Below are 15,328 nucleotides of genomic sequence, written 5' to 3' on the forward strand. Positions count from 1 at the left end.
TGTATTGATTAGGTAATTCCTATGCTATTATAGTCAAAATGTTATGAAAAGGCAGTTATGGAGCCCGAAGTTATGAAGACAAAAATTTGCAGTACTATTCATTCATCAGTCAGATTCCCTTCAAACAGTGTACTATCTCACTCGCTGCATTTCTACTTGCCAACACCCTTTTCCCATCTTATTCCCTCAAGTCTTGGAAGAGGAGTCAAAGTCAGCCTTGTCACCTCGGCTCTTTAGAAAACTTTGTTTTTATGAGTAATGCACTCCCACTTTAATAAACTAAAATAGTACACAAGGTGAAGAGTTGGAAGCCAAAGTCTCTTGCCTCCCTCCCCATTAGTAACCATTATCAAGTTTCTTGTGCGTTCTTTGCGATCAAGACTTCCCAGCTTGGTTGGAATCTTACAGGGGCGCTGAGCCTGTGGGGCCTGCAGCTGGGGGAGCCCCAGGGCCCCTCACCTGAGACCTGCAGCAGCCTCCTCTCATCCCAAGAGGCCACAGGCGCACCATTTTCTGTGGGTGCCAGGTTGTGAGTCGTGAAAGTAGCTTTAGCAATGCCACGGCTTCTCATTTCCTCACCACCCTCCCTGTAAAAGCCACTTCCCAGAGGGTGCCCGAGGGCCCCTCCTGAAGGTCACCTCTGGTCTGGTCACTGCTGATGGTTTCCCACTGCCCTGCAACAAGTCCATGCTATATGACAGATACAGGCTGAACTACATACACAGACCTCTTCTAATTTTCTTCAGATTTAAAACATGCTGCTACTCTTCTTCCTTCAACTTTCCAAGGAGAACAATCCAGGGGGAAGGGAACTTCCTCCCCCAGCTCCGAACGTGTCTGGCCCTCTGAGGCCTCTGCCATAGCTTCCCCGATGGGGATGGAAGCAAAGCTAGAGTGGGGGCCCCTTTTGAGTGCCTCCCTCTCCGTCCCCACCCCCCACCGCAGAGCTGAGCTGAGAGGCACCAGGGCACACGGTCCACTCCCCACCTCTCCCTACTTTCCCTGGCCCAGGGGAGTACTTGTGGCTAGTCTAGGGATTTGACAGATGCTGGCTGTGAATTCTACCTTCCTCCACCTTCTGATTCCTGGATTCTAGCTATGGTGTGGGTGCCCTGGCTGACATGTCAAAGTTGTATTTGCCGGCTTAAAGCTTTAACCCCACTACTTGATCACTTGCAAAATCAGATCTCTGAAGTGTTCGAGAGGTGAACTAGTCCAAATTCATTTTTTTAAACAAGATGAAGTAAGTAGGGACAGTCAGCAAGAACTGGCTCTTTATTCCTCAAGGTGGAGCAGACAGAGTATACCTAGAATATAAACTCATGGATGGCAGGGCCCAGATCAGTTGTTTGGGGCCCACCACAGGGTTTGGCCCACTGCCATACTTGAGAATGACTAAGTAATTATTAATCACAAAATTAACTTCAATGAGTTTTTGATTGAACTTTTGCCTGGTTTGGAAGAACTCTCTACTGAGATTGTTGTTATAGCTGGTATTGGATTTCCATCTTTAATCTTTCTGGAGATAGAATCAAAGTTGGAAAGCAGTCTCAAGTGAAATATCTTCTCCCAGTTGCTTTGGTACTAGAAGTTGGTGAGGTCTTTACCTTCATAGGAAATGAAAACAATCTTACGTAAATTTTACGAGAGCATGACTGTTCACCAATACAGAATTTATCCAAAGTTCAAGCTTTAAAATCTTTTCCACCAACTTGATTTGATATTAAGAGCCCATCATGTTGCTTGGGACTTTAACTCCCATGCTACAGGGTTTCTATAAGCTGAGTAATTTTTGTAACATGCATTTGAAAATGAAAAACACAACCTAGTTTACTAGAAATAGTTTTACAACAGGGTGGAGTTCCCCCTAACTTAAATGACAGGCCCTAAGTGTGCACACAGAGGAAATATTTATGCTGTGGTTACCAGACACATGAAGTATTGGTGTCTGACTTTCCATGTACAGGAGGGTACTGCTGATGAACACCGTTCATTTGCTGGACTCGTGTGAGGAGGACCTCATTAGGGTCAAACCTCTGACAAATCAAATCCTCCGACACTCAGGGAGGGAAGAGTCTACATCCTGTCTCCACACTCAGCATCTCCTCTGGGGCAACACACACCACACGCAGCTGTCAGCCACCATGAACAACGCCATAAATTTGCCTTTATTAAATTGTCTGGTGGTGAGTGGAGGCCAAAAGTGGGCCAGAGAAGTTTACTGGGTTCCTTTAGTTTACAAATCTCAGGATGAGTCTCAGCTTTGTGCATCTCCCAGCATGGGAGTAATTCTACAGGAAGACTTTGAGGTAAACTCAGCTTTTTCATTCCTGCGTTTAAAGGAAGTGGCAGGGAGAACAAAAGGCATCTCGGAGTAAAACAGAGTGTCATTATGCTTTATTTACATGCGTCACCATCTCTTTTACAAACTAGATTACAATTTTAAATGGAATACACAAGGCAATATCTACAAACACCAAGGAAAGTTAAGTACTGCATCTCTATTTCATTTGGAAAGGGGAAGATTCCCAAATCAAACTGGTTTTGATCCTTGAGAACAAAGGTGGTAGAGTTAATTAATGGCAACATATGGTTAGACAAAATCCTCAAAAAGAATGCATTATGATAGTGTTCGCTTTGAAAGAAAGGATGAGGTGCTGCAAATCAAACTACAAACTGCTTGACTTGTAGGTGTTTGAATATGGCCATGCACCAGTGGTATCAGTTAAATTCTAGTTTGTATGGGGCAAGAACAAGAAATTGAAAACAGGTAAGACAGTTTTACAGATACTGTATACAGATTTTTTTTCCACTCATGCAACTTTTTTTCCTTAAAAAAAGTTAAACATGTGAAGCCAAAATGCATAATATATATATTTTTTAGTATTAACTAATTTTTCTGTCCTCCTTCACATGTTTACATTTTCTGTGTACATAATGTGCTAGGACAAGTATACAAGAGAAGACTGATTGCCAGGCAATGAGATAATTTTAGAGAAGTAAGTGACCAGACACACAGATTTTGAAAGCAGCCGCACAAATATTTCTGGAGTGTGGCAGAGGCCTCGTAACCAATCATTCGTCAAAGAGAAATGCATACAAATAAAGCTGAACAAAAGGAAAATATTCCATCATTCACACTGCATAAATGTTACCCACTTAAATTTTGATTAAATATAACACACTCTTTTTAGTTATTCGGGCATCTGCTTTAAGATCTTGTTTGACAGACATGATTTCACAAGAACTTCATTTTCCCTTCCTCGCCACATCCCGCCTCCTCTGGGCTTCAGGAGATGCTTGCTTTTTCATAACTTCTTTGCCAATGACTTACATTTCTAAAAAAATAATGTGCTTTTCTAATTTTTCTTTAAAACATAACACCTAATCATAAAATGTCCCCCCAAATACAGCAAGAAAAAGAAAATCAGAGTTCAGAGCTGTTGGGGTTTGGCTTCTAGAGGGAAAGGGTAAGATTTTATTTCCCACAGCCAGTCTTTGCAACAATGGACTGGCTGTTTGACTGCTTTCCTCTTGAAGGTCCTTCCAAGAGATTCAAATGTTCATTATGCTTTAAATTCATTTAATTAGGCAGAGATGAAGTCTGTCCCTACCATCTTCAAAATGTTGTCAAGTTAGGAAGTCATCTGAAATCACACCCTGAGACTAGGCATAACATACCAGGGGTAATGAGCCATGACATCCTCTCCTAAGGATGGGGAAGCAATGCCCAAATGTGCCATCAACTCCAAACAAAAATACAGAATCCGCCTTCTACCACATGTATGTATGATCCCCCCATTAAAGAGAGGGGCAAAATTCTAAAATTAAAAAAAACTAAAAAGTCTCAGCAATCATTATATTGCAGAGGATGCAATAAAGGAAAGCAAACCCAGACTAATTCACAGAAAATGGTGGGCACTGAACCTGACAGTCTGTTCTCAGGCCAGGACAGTGAAAGCTTGTGATAAAGCTCTTTTCTAACTTTGGTAAAAGGTATGAGATTTTGGAGCCCTGAAGAGAACAACAGAGTCCCAGAGTACATGTCATGTTTTCCACATTAGCCATTCTTCTAATTCCCCATCACAAAGTAGAAGGCTCCCCAGAGCAGCTTATTTAGAGGCTGAGGGCGGCCTGGGTGGTTCTCATCAGGGTTCAAACATCACAGCTGCCAAATCCCCGGAGCCTACTGTGTATTCTGCTGAGATTTTTTCAGATCCGAAATCTTACTGTAAGGGACCCACAGCACTCAGAACTCAACACAATGGTCAACAGTTGGCCCTTCCCGCAAGCAGGGACTTGAGATAAGAGGCAGAGCCCTCAGGCTGCACGTCTGCCCAGATGACCACCTTGGAGCCTGGCCAGTCTGAGGGAGCTGGCTGCACTGTGCAGGTGGCCGTCCCAGGGGAGGCCGGGGGTGAGAATGGGGCTGCTGTGATCCTGCAAGGCCAACGGCCCAGGTCCCCTAGACCTCCTCCTGAGGCTGGCAGGCTGTGTAGCACGAATGCTGGCACTTGACTCTGCCCTGGTATCGGCTCTCCACAATACTCTACGTGTGGATGCTGTTTCAGCTATTTTAAAAAAAAAGAACATGCAAAGCAGCCCCCTCCATCTTCCTGGTCTTTTCCATGGCTGCTCCACTCTCATGCCTCCTCTAGGACATTTTGTAAGACCTTCTGCCTGAAATCCAACCAATGTTGGAAAAGACAATAAATGAGATGCCATGTGTCTGAAAGTAATTCAACATCTTTAGTTTGAAACACATAAGAGGGTTGCCTTTCTCACTCCCAAAGCAGCTCTCAGGGCCTACAAAACTGCAGAGGCTACTCAAAGCTATTTTGTTAATGATTTCCTTTTAATGCAGGAGAAACATTCTCAAGGCCCTATTTTGGAAGCACTCGGGATTCTCCCTTGTATCTGATCCCCACTTGCCACCCCGCTTCACCCCCAGCTGCTGCCGCTGCCTCTGAAGAAGTGCATCCTCACGCGGGGCAGCCTCAGGTCGGAAGCTAGAGGACCAGCCCTCTCTCGCTGATACTGGACAGTTCTTGCATGAAGCGGACTATCAAGAATCAAGGAAGCAGCTAGCATGATGATAAAGGAATATAGTAAGCAATTCTGTCTCACTGACAAGCTGACCGCCTAATAGAATACATACTTTAAAAAATTATATATACTTTAAAAAGGAAGATTATAAACTTGTAGCAGTTTAGAAAAGACAATATGCTACTGGTCTACTATAACCATGACTGCACAACAATTTACAGATTCAGTAAAAGGCAGGGTGAAATCAACAGGGCCATCACTCAAACATGATGCCCAAGCGAGGTGGGAGAGACGTGTGACAATACCAGATGGAACTTTCATTATGCTAGGAGCTGTTATCACCACCACTATCAACCCCCAGAGGAGTTATAAAGCAAAGGCGCACAAGGGGGCCCCTGGCGGAGGGTGGTGGGTCTGCAGGGAGTCGGGCAGCACGTCTGTGTTGGTGGAAGGGGGTCACTGCCCTGCAAAGTGTGAGCGTGGGCAAGAACTCATGCAGGGAAGCCTGTGCTGAAATACTCGGTATTCCTAACGTCCATGCATAATGTTCCATTTTGTACTGTACATGATAAAATATCTTCATACGTTTATATGCCTAATGCTTTTTATGCAAAGAAAAGAGTCTTCATATATCACTTGGGAGAAGTATGCATATGCTGTGCTAATCAGAGCGGCCTTACACCAGTTTCCTATGTACCAAAGGTTCCCCACTAGTCTCTCTACCAAAGAGGGTAACAAACAGAATCATACTTTCCAGGTAAAACAGAAAGCACCTATACAGCACCATAACTTTCTGAGAACAAAACACAATGAAAACCATAGAAATAGGAAAGTAAAACAAACAAAAATTAAAACTGCCCTATCTTGTACGTCCATTGTGTCATCTGTACAATTACAATCTAAGCTTATATAGAAAAAAATCAGCTTGTATGCGATCGCCTCTCACTCATACACTTCTAGTAGATCAGATTATACACAGCACAGCTGAAAATAATCAAGGATGCATATTTAAGAAAACAGACAAGTTAGAACTTTCTCAGCATTGACTTGGGTTTGTCCTCTTGACACATTCCTCACTGCAGACTTGATGCTTACCTGTAAGTTCATTTCTTTCTTCTGCAAAGCAAAACGGGACTACTTTTTCCTCTTTTCTCCTTAAAACTGAATCCTTTAGTGGTGTTTGGCAATGTGTGGACGGCTGGGCTGACTTCTTTCCTGAAGAGAGCCTGTCTCTAACCAACAAACCAACAATGCACCCCGCGTTGGCTGAGGATACACAGGGGACCACAGGCCCTACCCACCTGAAACTGCAAACCAGGTGGTGGGACGGGGGTCTTGCCCACAGACCACCTTCGCTAAGAACTGAAAACACACTGGGCCGGACGCTGCACTTCATTCATTTTGCCTACGGGGGGTCCTGGACCGGTGCGTACAACAAATAATTGTGCCATTGTTCAGTTTATTTAAAAAGGATTATTTTCTACTAAAAGAAAGAACAAAGAAAATTCCCCTCTAGTTTATATAATTTGTTAGTTTATGGAGTTCCATGAGCTCAAAAGCTTGTGGCGCCCAAAGCTGGAATGGTAACTGGTACAACGTTTTCTTTCTGTTCTTAAATTTGCTCGGGGAAGGACAGTTAACATTGGAACAGAAAAATATTGCAGGTTAATGCATGTGAAAAACTCAGAAAGTCAAAGGAAAACAAACACAAACAACACTTAGAACATCCCATAAACCATGCGATACTGAAGCCCCACAGAACCGCCGCCGGGGTCCGCCGTGCGCTCTGAAGGAGAGTGGTGGTGCCGGCTGGGCGCTGTCCTCTGCTGGCAGGCGTCTCCCCACCCTGGACGAGGAAGACTTGGCCTACTTCATGGAGTTCTGCTCCGGGTAAGGGCTTCACCCGGGTCAGGGGCCATTAACAGTCTCTGCTGGGCTAGGAAAATGGCGTGGGATTCACAAAGGTGTTAAGCTGTAAACGGTATCACTGTCCACTTGCTGAGAGCAGATTTGGCAAAGGGTTTTCTCTGTAGGTCTTGTGTCAGTCTGAGGGTCTAAAGGGGGAGAAAAGAAAACCAGAGGTTACTAAGGACACTCAAATAGCAGTAAGGAGGCACCTCCAGCAGCCTTCTGTCCCCTCATCCCACCTCAGCGCCAAGGGCACACTTGCAGAAAAGCTACACCAGTTTCCAAAGGTCTGAACACCTAAGGTCAAGGCATGGAGACCACTTATCTTATTTCTAGGCTTGAGTACAAAATGTCCTAAAGTTGAAAAGCCCAAAGTAAACAGGGGTCATCTGCTTTGGGAGGTTAACAAAGAAAGGCAAAAAAAGGGGTGTTTTGGTGGACTCCTTTACAGGAGGGGTATGCATGGTGCAGGTGGAATTCTGTTCTAGACCTTTATGCTGTGGGGTTTCCTGGGACATGGACTTCGGTGCTCAAAGCAGGAGAGCTGGCCACACTCAGGAGACCAGCTTAGACTTTTGTGGTCCCCACCATGGGCGATAGGGACTAAGTGATCTTGCTTACTGCCTTTTTTATTAATACCCCAACATTGAGGGAGATGAAAATAGCCACTTACTACAGAGACTTAGCAGGTCTGCCCTGCTGGGTGTGAGCCATTCTGGCCTCCCCACTATAGGAGGAGTGAGTGTGCAGATCGGCAATTTAGTTTTTATATTAAAAGCCAAAAGGGAAATAAATATACGTCCAAATAACAAACCCCCATGAAACATCACATTAACAATTAACAGCATTATTATTATTTTGCCTCCAATACTCTTCAACGGAAAGACCCAAGAGGTCCTCTCAGACCCTTTGAGTTTATATAAATCCTATTAGACTTCATGTGGCCACTCTACCCAGAAATGTTAGAGGACTAAAACAAAAAAAGTTTGTACTCACAGAGATGCAGTTAAAGGAGCTGACATGACAGGTCTCAAGACTTAAGACCTTCTGTTTATGGAAAACAGTGCTGGCTGTCATGGTTGTAAAAAAAACAAAAACAAATGGCTCTAGGCCAAGAAATGGATAGAAAAGTGGTAGTGAAGCTACATGAACTCACCAGCTTTTCACTTGATAAGGTGGACAAGTAGTGAAAAACGCATCAATAAACTCACAAACGTGTATCACGTACATCTGCCCTGCCCCCTTCAGAGGAGCTACTGACATATACTCATTTGGAATTTTCACAAGTGTACTCATGACCTCAATCTCTTCTGTGACTTTGTACTTGCTGGCCAACTTACCTTTCACAAGCAAACATTCAGAAAACTCGTAGGACTTGGTATTTATGATGCTACATATCCATGGGTCTTATTTAACCATCATTACAGCTCCCAGCAGGATAGTTTAGGTTATTTTATTGGAGGCAAAAAAAGAAACCAGGAAAAGAAGGTAATTTCTTCTTTCCACCATCCCCAATGTTTAGTTTCCTTGACTGGTTTTTGGAGGTATTCTTTGCCTTGTAAAGGTATCAGACAGTATTATCTTGGACTATGAAATAGTAGGTTATTGATTTCAGAGGGAGAAAAAGCAAAAATAAACACCAGATCTCGACGTCAGTGAGAAATCTGGCCTGCCAGAGCCAGTTCCACCCGAACTGCCCACCTGGTGACCCCAAGGAACAAACGAAGGTTCAGATCCGGTCTGAGGAAGAGGATGCGGTTTTTTTCTTCACAATAACATCTGATGAACCACAATCTAACATCACTATGCAGTTAGTCATCGGGGGATTGCGGTCCCCAAGTCCTGATCATGACTTACTGTAAATGCCAAGGGAGACACTGAAAAGAATTACCTAATTCAGGCTCTCTCCCCCAGCTCCCTTAGGTTTTAATTATTTGGCCATGGAAACCAGTGCACAATGGGCAGGCCACACATCTCATTCCCCAAGTACAGGAAGAGTGTGCAGCCTGTCCTGACGCCGGGGCTGGGCCAGCACAGGGCAGAAGGGGGCCGAGGGCACCCAGAGCCTCCGACGTGGCATCATTCCAAGCAGGACAGGGACATGAGCCCTGGAGCCAGGGGCAGGAGGCCCACACCAGGCAGGAGGTCCAGACTGGCGGCCAACAATGATCCCCAGGCCGATACACAGTCCCTCATCAGACGGCCCAGAATCTTCAGGGAACTTCATCATTAAAAAAGAGATGCGCTAATCATCCATCTTTCCCTGGCTGCGGAATGGGGCTGGGACCACCTGTGATGCTGCACCCTGGAGCTTCCCCAAGGTCACCCAGGCAATGCCCTCCCAGGGAGGTGGCTCGGAAAACTGCCCCTGCAGCCTACACCAGCTTAGAGCCCAGGCCCAGGTTTGGAGACAGCTCTCGCAGAAGCCAAATCTAATAAAGCAACTCCCACGCTGCAGAACAGAAAGGTAACTTGTTTTCCCTGTGGTAGAAGGAAAACAGATTGTAAAATACTGTGCAAACATAAAGGAACCAGATAAATGTTGAACAGAGAGACAATCATCTTTGTAGGAGGAACACCAAGAGTCACCATCTACTAGGAAGACTGGAGTAATAAAAATAATCTTAGGAAAGCAGCTTCTCCCCGGTCTTACATTTTTAATCACTCTTTTGTGGCTTAATGTTTGCACGTGTTTATCTGACTCCAGAAAGGACGGCAGGAGTAGAGGGAGCGCATTAAGTGATGAAACCAGTTACTGAGTTGGGAATTTAATGTCACTCCAGGGCTGCGTACAAGTGTCATGGGTTTTAATGAAGCACACATCATTCTCACACTGCGTACGGTGAGGCTTATATGTATCTGTTCATGTCCTTCCGGTTTAAAAACAAAGCAGACGAAGCAAAACTCTTTGAAGGGAAAGGAAGCAGATAGCTGACAGAGCTCCAGATATTACTTCACAGTCACTAGGCAATATGTCAACTCATAGTGTATGCATAAGGATGAAAATGTTGACCTGTCCCATCAGTGAATCTCATTACAGGGAAAACATACCCCCTACCCTCCACCCAATAAATAAATTTGAAGTCACACTGTTGAGGCAAGGAAAATGAAATGGGGAGTCCAAATGATGAAGCCCATTCTAAAAATATCTGCGGCTGCTGTCATCTGGTCTCTGGTGAGGGCAAGTCCCTCTATAATCTTGGCATCTGCAGGGAAGGCAAGTTTCTGCTTAATTATCACCACTAAATCACATGATATTCTCAGAGAGGGAAACACCCCCCAAAAACTCCACACAAAACATAACAACCCCAATCAACTTTAATCTGAGAATAAAACATAAAAAATGTTCCTACTGCTGTCCTCCCACAACTTAATTCCACTGTGAAAAAACTGGATTTTTAAGTAGTATTTTTATCTTCCTGGCAGAGAAGAAGGGAACAGGACCTTAACACCAGACATGACCTAGAAGTTAAAAGAGAGAGCAGGATAAAACCTCATCTACACAAATCCATGAAAATTAGCTACTGTTTTCCACAGCTAGAGCAAAAAGTTGTTTGGAGGCAAGTTTGCCTGAAAAACAAAATTAAAGGGAAGCACACTTTCTTTACTCTTGAAAAGTGAAGATAATTCAAGCCAAAGTTGTAACCCCAGGGGCAAGGTGATGACTAGATACGGAAAATTTAGGCTGGAGAAGGAAGGGAATGGATGTTCACTCAATCTGCAGGGAAGTCGCATCTGGTGTGCAGAGAACAGCTGTGGGTTCACAGCATGAATGCTTCCATCCCCGAGGACGGAGCCCCAAAATGCCAGCCAGCCACCATCTCTGCTTCACCCCCAGGCAACCTAAGGGACACCCAAAACACTGTGAATCACAACCCTCTACCAGCACCCAGCAAGGCATTTGTAGTTAGTGCTACTGCAGGAAAAAGAGCATTTTTGCAGGTCTTGGGTCAGGCAGCCACGTCTAATTTTGGAGCATCCAAATGGCAGCAGGTCAGAGTTCACCTGCACAGGTGAAACATCAAGGAGCCGAGGAAAACAGGCGAAGGGGCACAGGAGTTGGCCTTATTTGGGTGCTTTTCCAATATGCTCCAGGTCCTAATGGGGTGATGATAGTAATGAAAGAGAACGGTTGGAGTTAGAAGAGTGCATGGAAATCAGCACGGAGGCCTCAGATGGGGGTGGTGGTAGGGACCTGGCCGTGTTAAAATCTACCCCTCCACCTGCGATGCTGCCAAAGAGAGCCAGAGCAAGGGAATCAGGAGACGCAGGTCTACAAAAACTGCCAAAAACTACAAAAAATGCTGCCAATTTGCCATTTCACACACTGAATAGTTTATGCGGTAAACAGAACAGGTATGCAAGTTTCAGCCAGGCTGGGGGCCAGATGTGTATTCAATTGGGGACCCTCCCTCCTAAAAGAAAATCAAACTTCCAGGAAATCCAGCCCCTAGGCTTCTGGTGCTTTCTAATGGGCAAATAAATACTTAGGGAGAAGGTGATGATGTTACGGGGAAGCTTAGGAGGAGAAGCTTTGAATGGCAAAGGTGACACTGAGAAAGATACTGGAAAGACTTAGCTATACACAACTACCCAAGAAAAGCTTAGACTAAGAGAAAAGCTTGATTTGAGGAACTCCTGCTTTCTGCTATCACCCAGTAATTCCTAGGCTTTTTCAGGCTGGCTGGTGAAGCTGCCTGGGACCTCCAGGACCCCTCCTATCAGGAAATCCCACACCTGGACCTGGAAACCTGTAGCACTTGGACCCCTGTGAGGACCAGCCTTCCAGCCAAACAAACACAAGGAAGGCACTAAGAGAGCAGCAGCTGCCCTGCGCTTCTCAGGGACAAAGAGTAAGGGGGTGACCTGCAGAGAGCCCCAACTTTTCTCTTGTTTAAACTTTAGGGGTGACTGATGATTAAAATAGGTTTAATTTAGGAATGTCTGCTCTCTGCCTTTATACTGGGGCAGGGATTATGCCATGTTCTTCGTGTATCCAGAGAAACATGGTGATTGACATGGCAGGAATATGATACATATTAATTTACTGTCAATAATACAGATGCAGAGATGTCCTATTTTCTTAAAATTCTTGGATTTTCAAACCACATAGAACAGGTGTGAAGTTTTGGATTGCATTCTTTTAAAGCCTTTAGGGGCAAAGACCCTGTTCTGGACTCAAATGTTTTTTTTTAATTATTATTATTTAACTTTAATTATAATATCCAAAGACCCTAGCTGGCAAAGACTTCCAGGATCAAGCTGTTGTCCCTATCCACACCTCACACCTCCCAGTACCATTGGGAACAGGCCCTCGGCTCCTCGGATGGGCCAGGTCCGGTTGTACTTTGCCTCGACTGCTCTTCTTCCACCCGTGTGAGTCACGGCCAGGAGCAAGATGTCCCATCCAGCCCCACCCTCCCCAGGAAAGTAGTCCTCAACCGTTCTCCTCTGCCCAACACCCATGCCAGCACCTGGCACCGAACGGAGCGCATGCAGTGGGTACTATTTCATGGGCATTGAGCTCCCAAAATGTGAGCTCCCTGAGAGCAGAGCGACGCTGTCAAACCAAACCATTTACAGAGGCCCTACTACACTAAGAGCACTGTCTTAGACAGGGTATTTGCCCTCAAGCAGCTTATATTCCACTCAAGGAACCAAAATTTTCTTGATGCCCCAGGGAGCCTGGAAAGTTGAAAGCACAGAATAGGTGTGCAGTAAATGTTGACTGAATAAATGAATGAACCATCTTCCTGAACAGCTCTCTCTTCCTCACTGCCAATTCAAATTCTTAGCAACCTTTAGGTACTGCTGCTTCCATGAAACATTTCAGACCTATTCAGATTTGCCAAGATTTAGTCTTACTTGAACCCAGACAGAACCTACTATTTGTGGGATAACACCTAGAATTCATAATGTTTTTTTTGAATGATGGTTTCCGATTATTCTAAGACTTGTATTTCTTATAAGATGAAATTTCCTAATGACCAAGTTACACGATGCAAGGCACAGTTTTAACATTCAATGAATTACTCCGGCCTGAAGTTTACACAAGCATTTAATAAAGCATTTCCTTCTTCCTTCCTTTCTTCACATCCCATCAAACACACCCTTTATCATCAGCCCCCAAATTAAGAGTCTTGCTACTCTAAGCTTCAAGTTGCCGTGATTACTGAAGTGATTCACCACTTAAAAACAAAAAGGAACTGTAGTCCAGGAGGAAATGCTTCGAGCCATAAGCCATGACCTGAATGCCACAATGTTTATGTTCTATGGGTGTGACCCTATCTTCTGTGCCTCTTCTGGGCATTTGCTAGGGGGATGCACAGGTGGGATGCCCAGGTCTAAGGGCTCAGCTACCAAGCACAGAAGAGAGGGGTCTCCCAAGCCCTCTTTTCCTGCTTTAGATAAATGAGGTTTTGAGAGACAATCTGGTTTTTCCAAAAGTGATTCTAAGGTTGAAAACTTGAAATCACCTGTTTTAATTCCACAAATGGCCTGTAAGGACCAGACCAGATTATGTAGGCGACACAGATGATGGCCAAGAAACAACAATCATACCAACACAACCAAGAGAGGGAACTGAGAAGGACCTGGACAGGGGCTCTGGAGGACTCCAGGTATGACAGAGAAACGAAGAGCACTCCTGAGGTCACCACTGGCCTCACCTCCCCACGCAGCCTGCACTGCACACAGCGGTGAGCGCCAGCGGCTCCTGCCACAGGGCATCCCACCCCGGGCAGCAGGGCGGCCTGAGCAGAAGCTGACAGGGTTGAGCTCTGGCCCGAGGCACTCAGGATGCCAGGCAGCATTTTTCCTTAGGCGTAAGGGCCACCTTCGAACATGTCCATCAGTCAACATGTATTTTTTAATTACTTATAGATACGGTAGGCTGCATTGCTTTGTAAATCATTTCTGAACATACAAATGACCAATGGACATTACAATTAATTACAGTGGCCTATACATAAACGGTAGCCCAGTGGATATTAATTTAAAATTTCAACCTCAGAACTCCTAAACCTCTGGCCATTAATTTCCCCTGAGGAGTCAAATCAAATGCTGCACACAGACAGAGATACTTTTTTTTTTTTTTTAATCTTATGACCCAGACTTCTTTCATCAGCATGAAAGCAAGGGAGGGCGGGAGAGGGCGGAGAAAAGGGAGAGGGGAGGGGGGGAAGATACACTGACATGCAAACCTTCAATCAAACCAAGGCTGGCAACTAAAGTTCTATCCTTCAGAAGCACTGGAATTACCTTCTGAGGCCTTCAGGAGCAAGTGATTCCCATCCCTCAATAAATGAATGCCATGGGTTTTAGCAAAAAAAGAAGTTATGGGGGGGGGGAGTGGACAACAACCTAGAATTATACAGTAAGGCCCATATCTATTGCTGGGGGAGAAAGAAACAACACAGAACAGCTGCAGCCCAGGGCCTAGTAGCTCTTTGCAGAGTGCTGTTTGTTCGTTCCAGGCGTGGCTGTTGCTTCTTTTGGTGGAAAGTTCCTGGGGAAGAATAGCCCATTTTCTCTGGGTTTTCACTGAATTCAAAGTTGGAAGGGATTTTATGGGTTTAGTAACCATATTTTCTGAACCCCAAATTGTGTCACACCAGCCAGTAAGGAGGCGAAACACCAGCCCCTGGGGTAGCCAAGCCCAGACCGTGGCCAGCATCGTGTGGCCATCTTTCTGCTCTGAAGAAAGCCCTAGGAGGGACTGAGGCAGCTCTTCATTTTTCTGCGTGGCTTGGGACCGCCTGACAGAGGATGGGGGAGCTGGGATGGCTGGGCGCCCTCCCTGCAGCCTGAGACCCCTAAGGCAGCTGCTCTGGGCAGGGAGAGGCTCCTTCCTCAGCACCACTTGCTTCCCAGGCCCGAGGATGCCAACCAGCAGCAGAACCAGAGCTGAGGTCAGAGCCAGGGCCTCTCAAGCAATTTGTGAAGACACTAAAGGAACACTCTGGGTACCATATGCTGACTTCCTAGAGCCTCTCTAATGAGTACCCTCAAAGAGGTAGGCAGGGATTCTAGGGGACTAGCCCAAGAAATCAAAGGTTTCACACAACAGACAACTGCTAGACCTTTTTGGTGAAAAGAAATCTGACTGATCCTCATGAAATGAGGAAAGTTGTTGCTCTTTGTGCCAATCCTGCAAGACTGGCTTGACGGCTCCCTGGGTCCTGTATTACCAATTCATTCGTTCTACCCTCCCCAGCCATTTAAAATCAGAATGAACACTGAATAACTTAAAATAAAATAATCTCAAAGGGCATTACTCCTTATCTAGTCCTTACAAGAGCTCTGTGAGGCAAGTTTTCATTTTAACCCCATTTTACAGATGAGCAAACTGAGACTAAGAGAGACAAGTGGCCTG

General features: G+C 45.2%; 1 protein-coding gene across 1 annotated transcript in view; it reads right to left on the reverse strand.

Annotated features, from left to right (window-relative positions):
* Positions 1–2,375: 2,375 nt before the first annotated feature.
* Positions 2,376–15,328, reverse strand: part of FOXO3 (forkhead box O3) — a 112,479-nt gene continuing 99,526 nt past the window's right edge. Inside the window, exon 4 of the mRNA XM_037842305.1 lies at positions 2,376–7,100. The gene's annotated coding sequence lies outside the window, so the exon portion shown is untranslated. The remainder of the gene's footprint in view (positions 7,101–15,328) is intronic.

Source organism: Choloepus didactylus, chromosome 7 (genome assembly GCF_015220235.1).
Source record: "Choloepus didactylus isolate mChoDid1 chromosome 7, mChoDid1.pri, whole genome shotgun sequence".
NCBI lineage: Eukaryota > Metazoa > Chordata > Mammalia > Pilosa > Megalonychidae > Choloepus > Choloepus didactylus.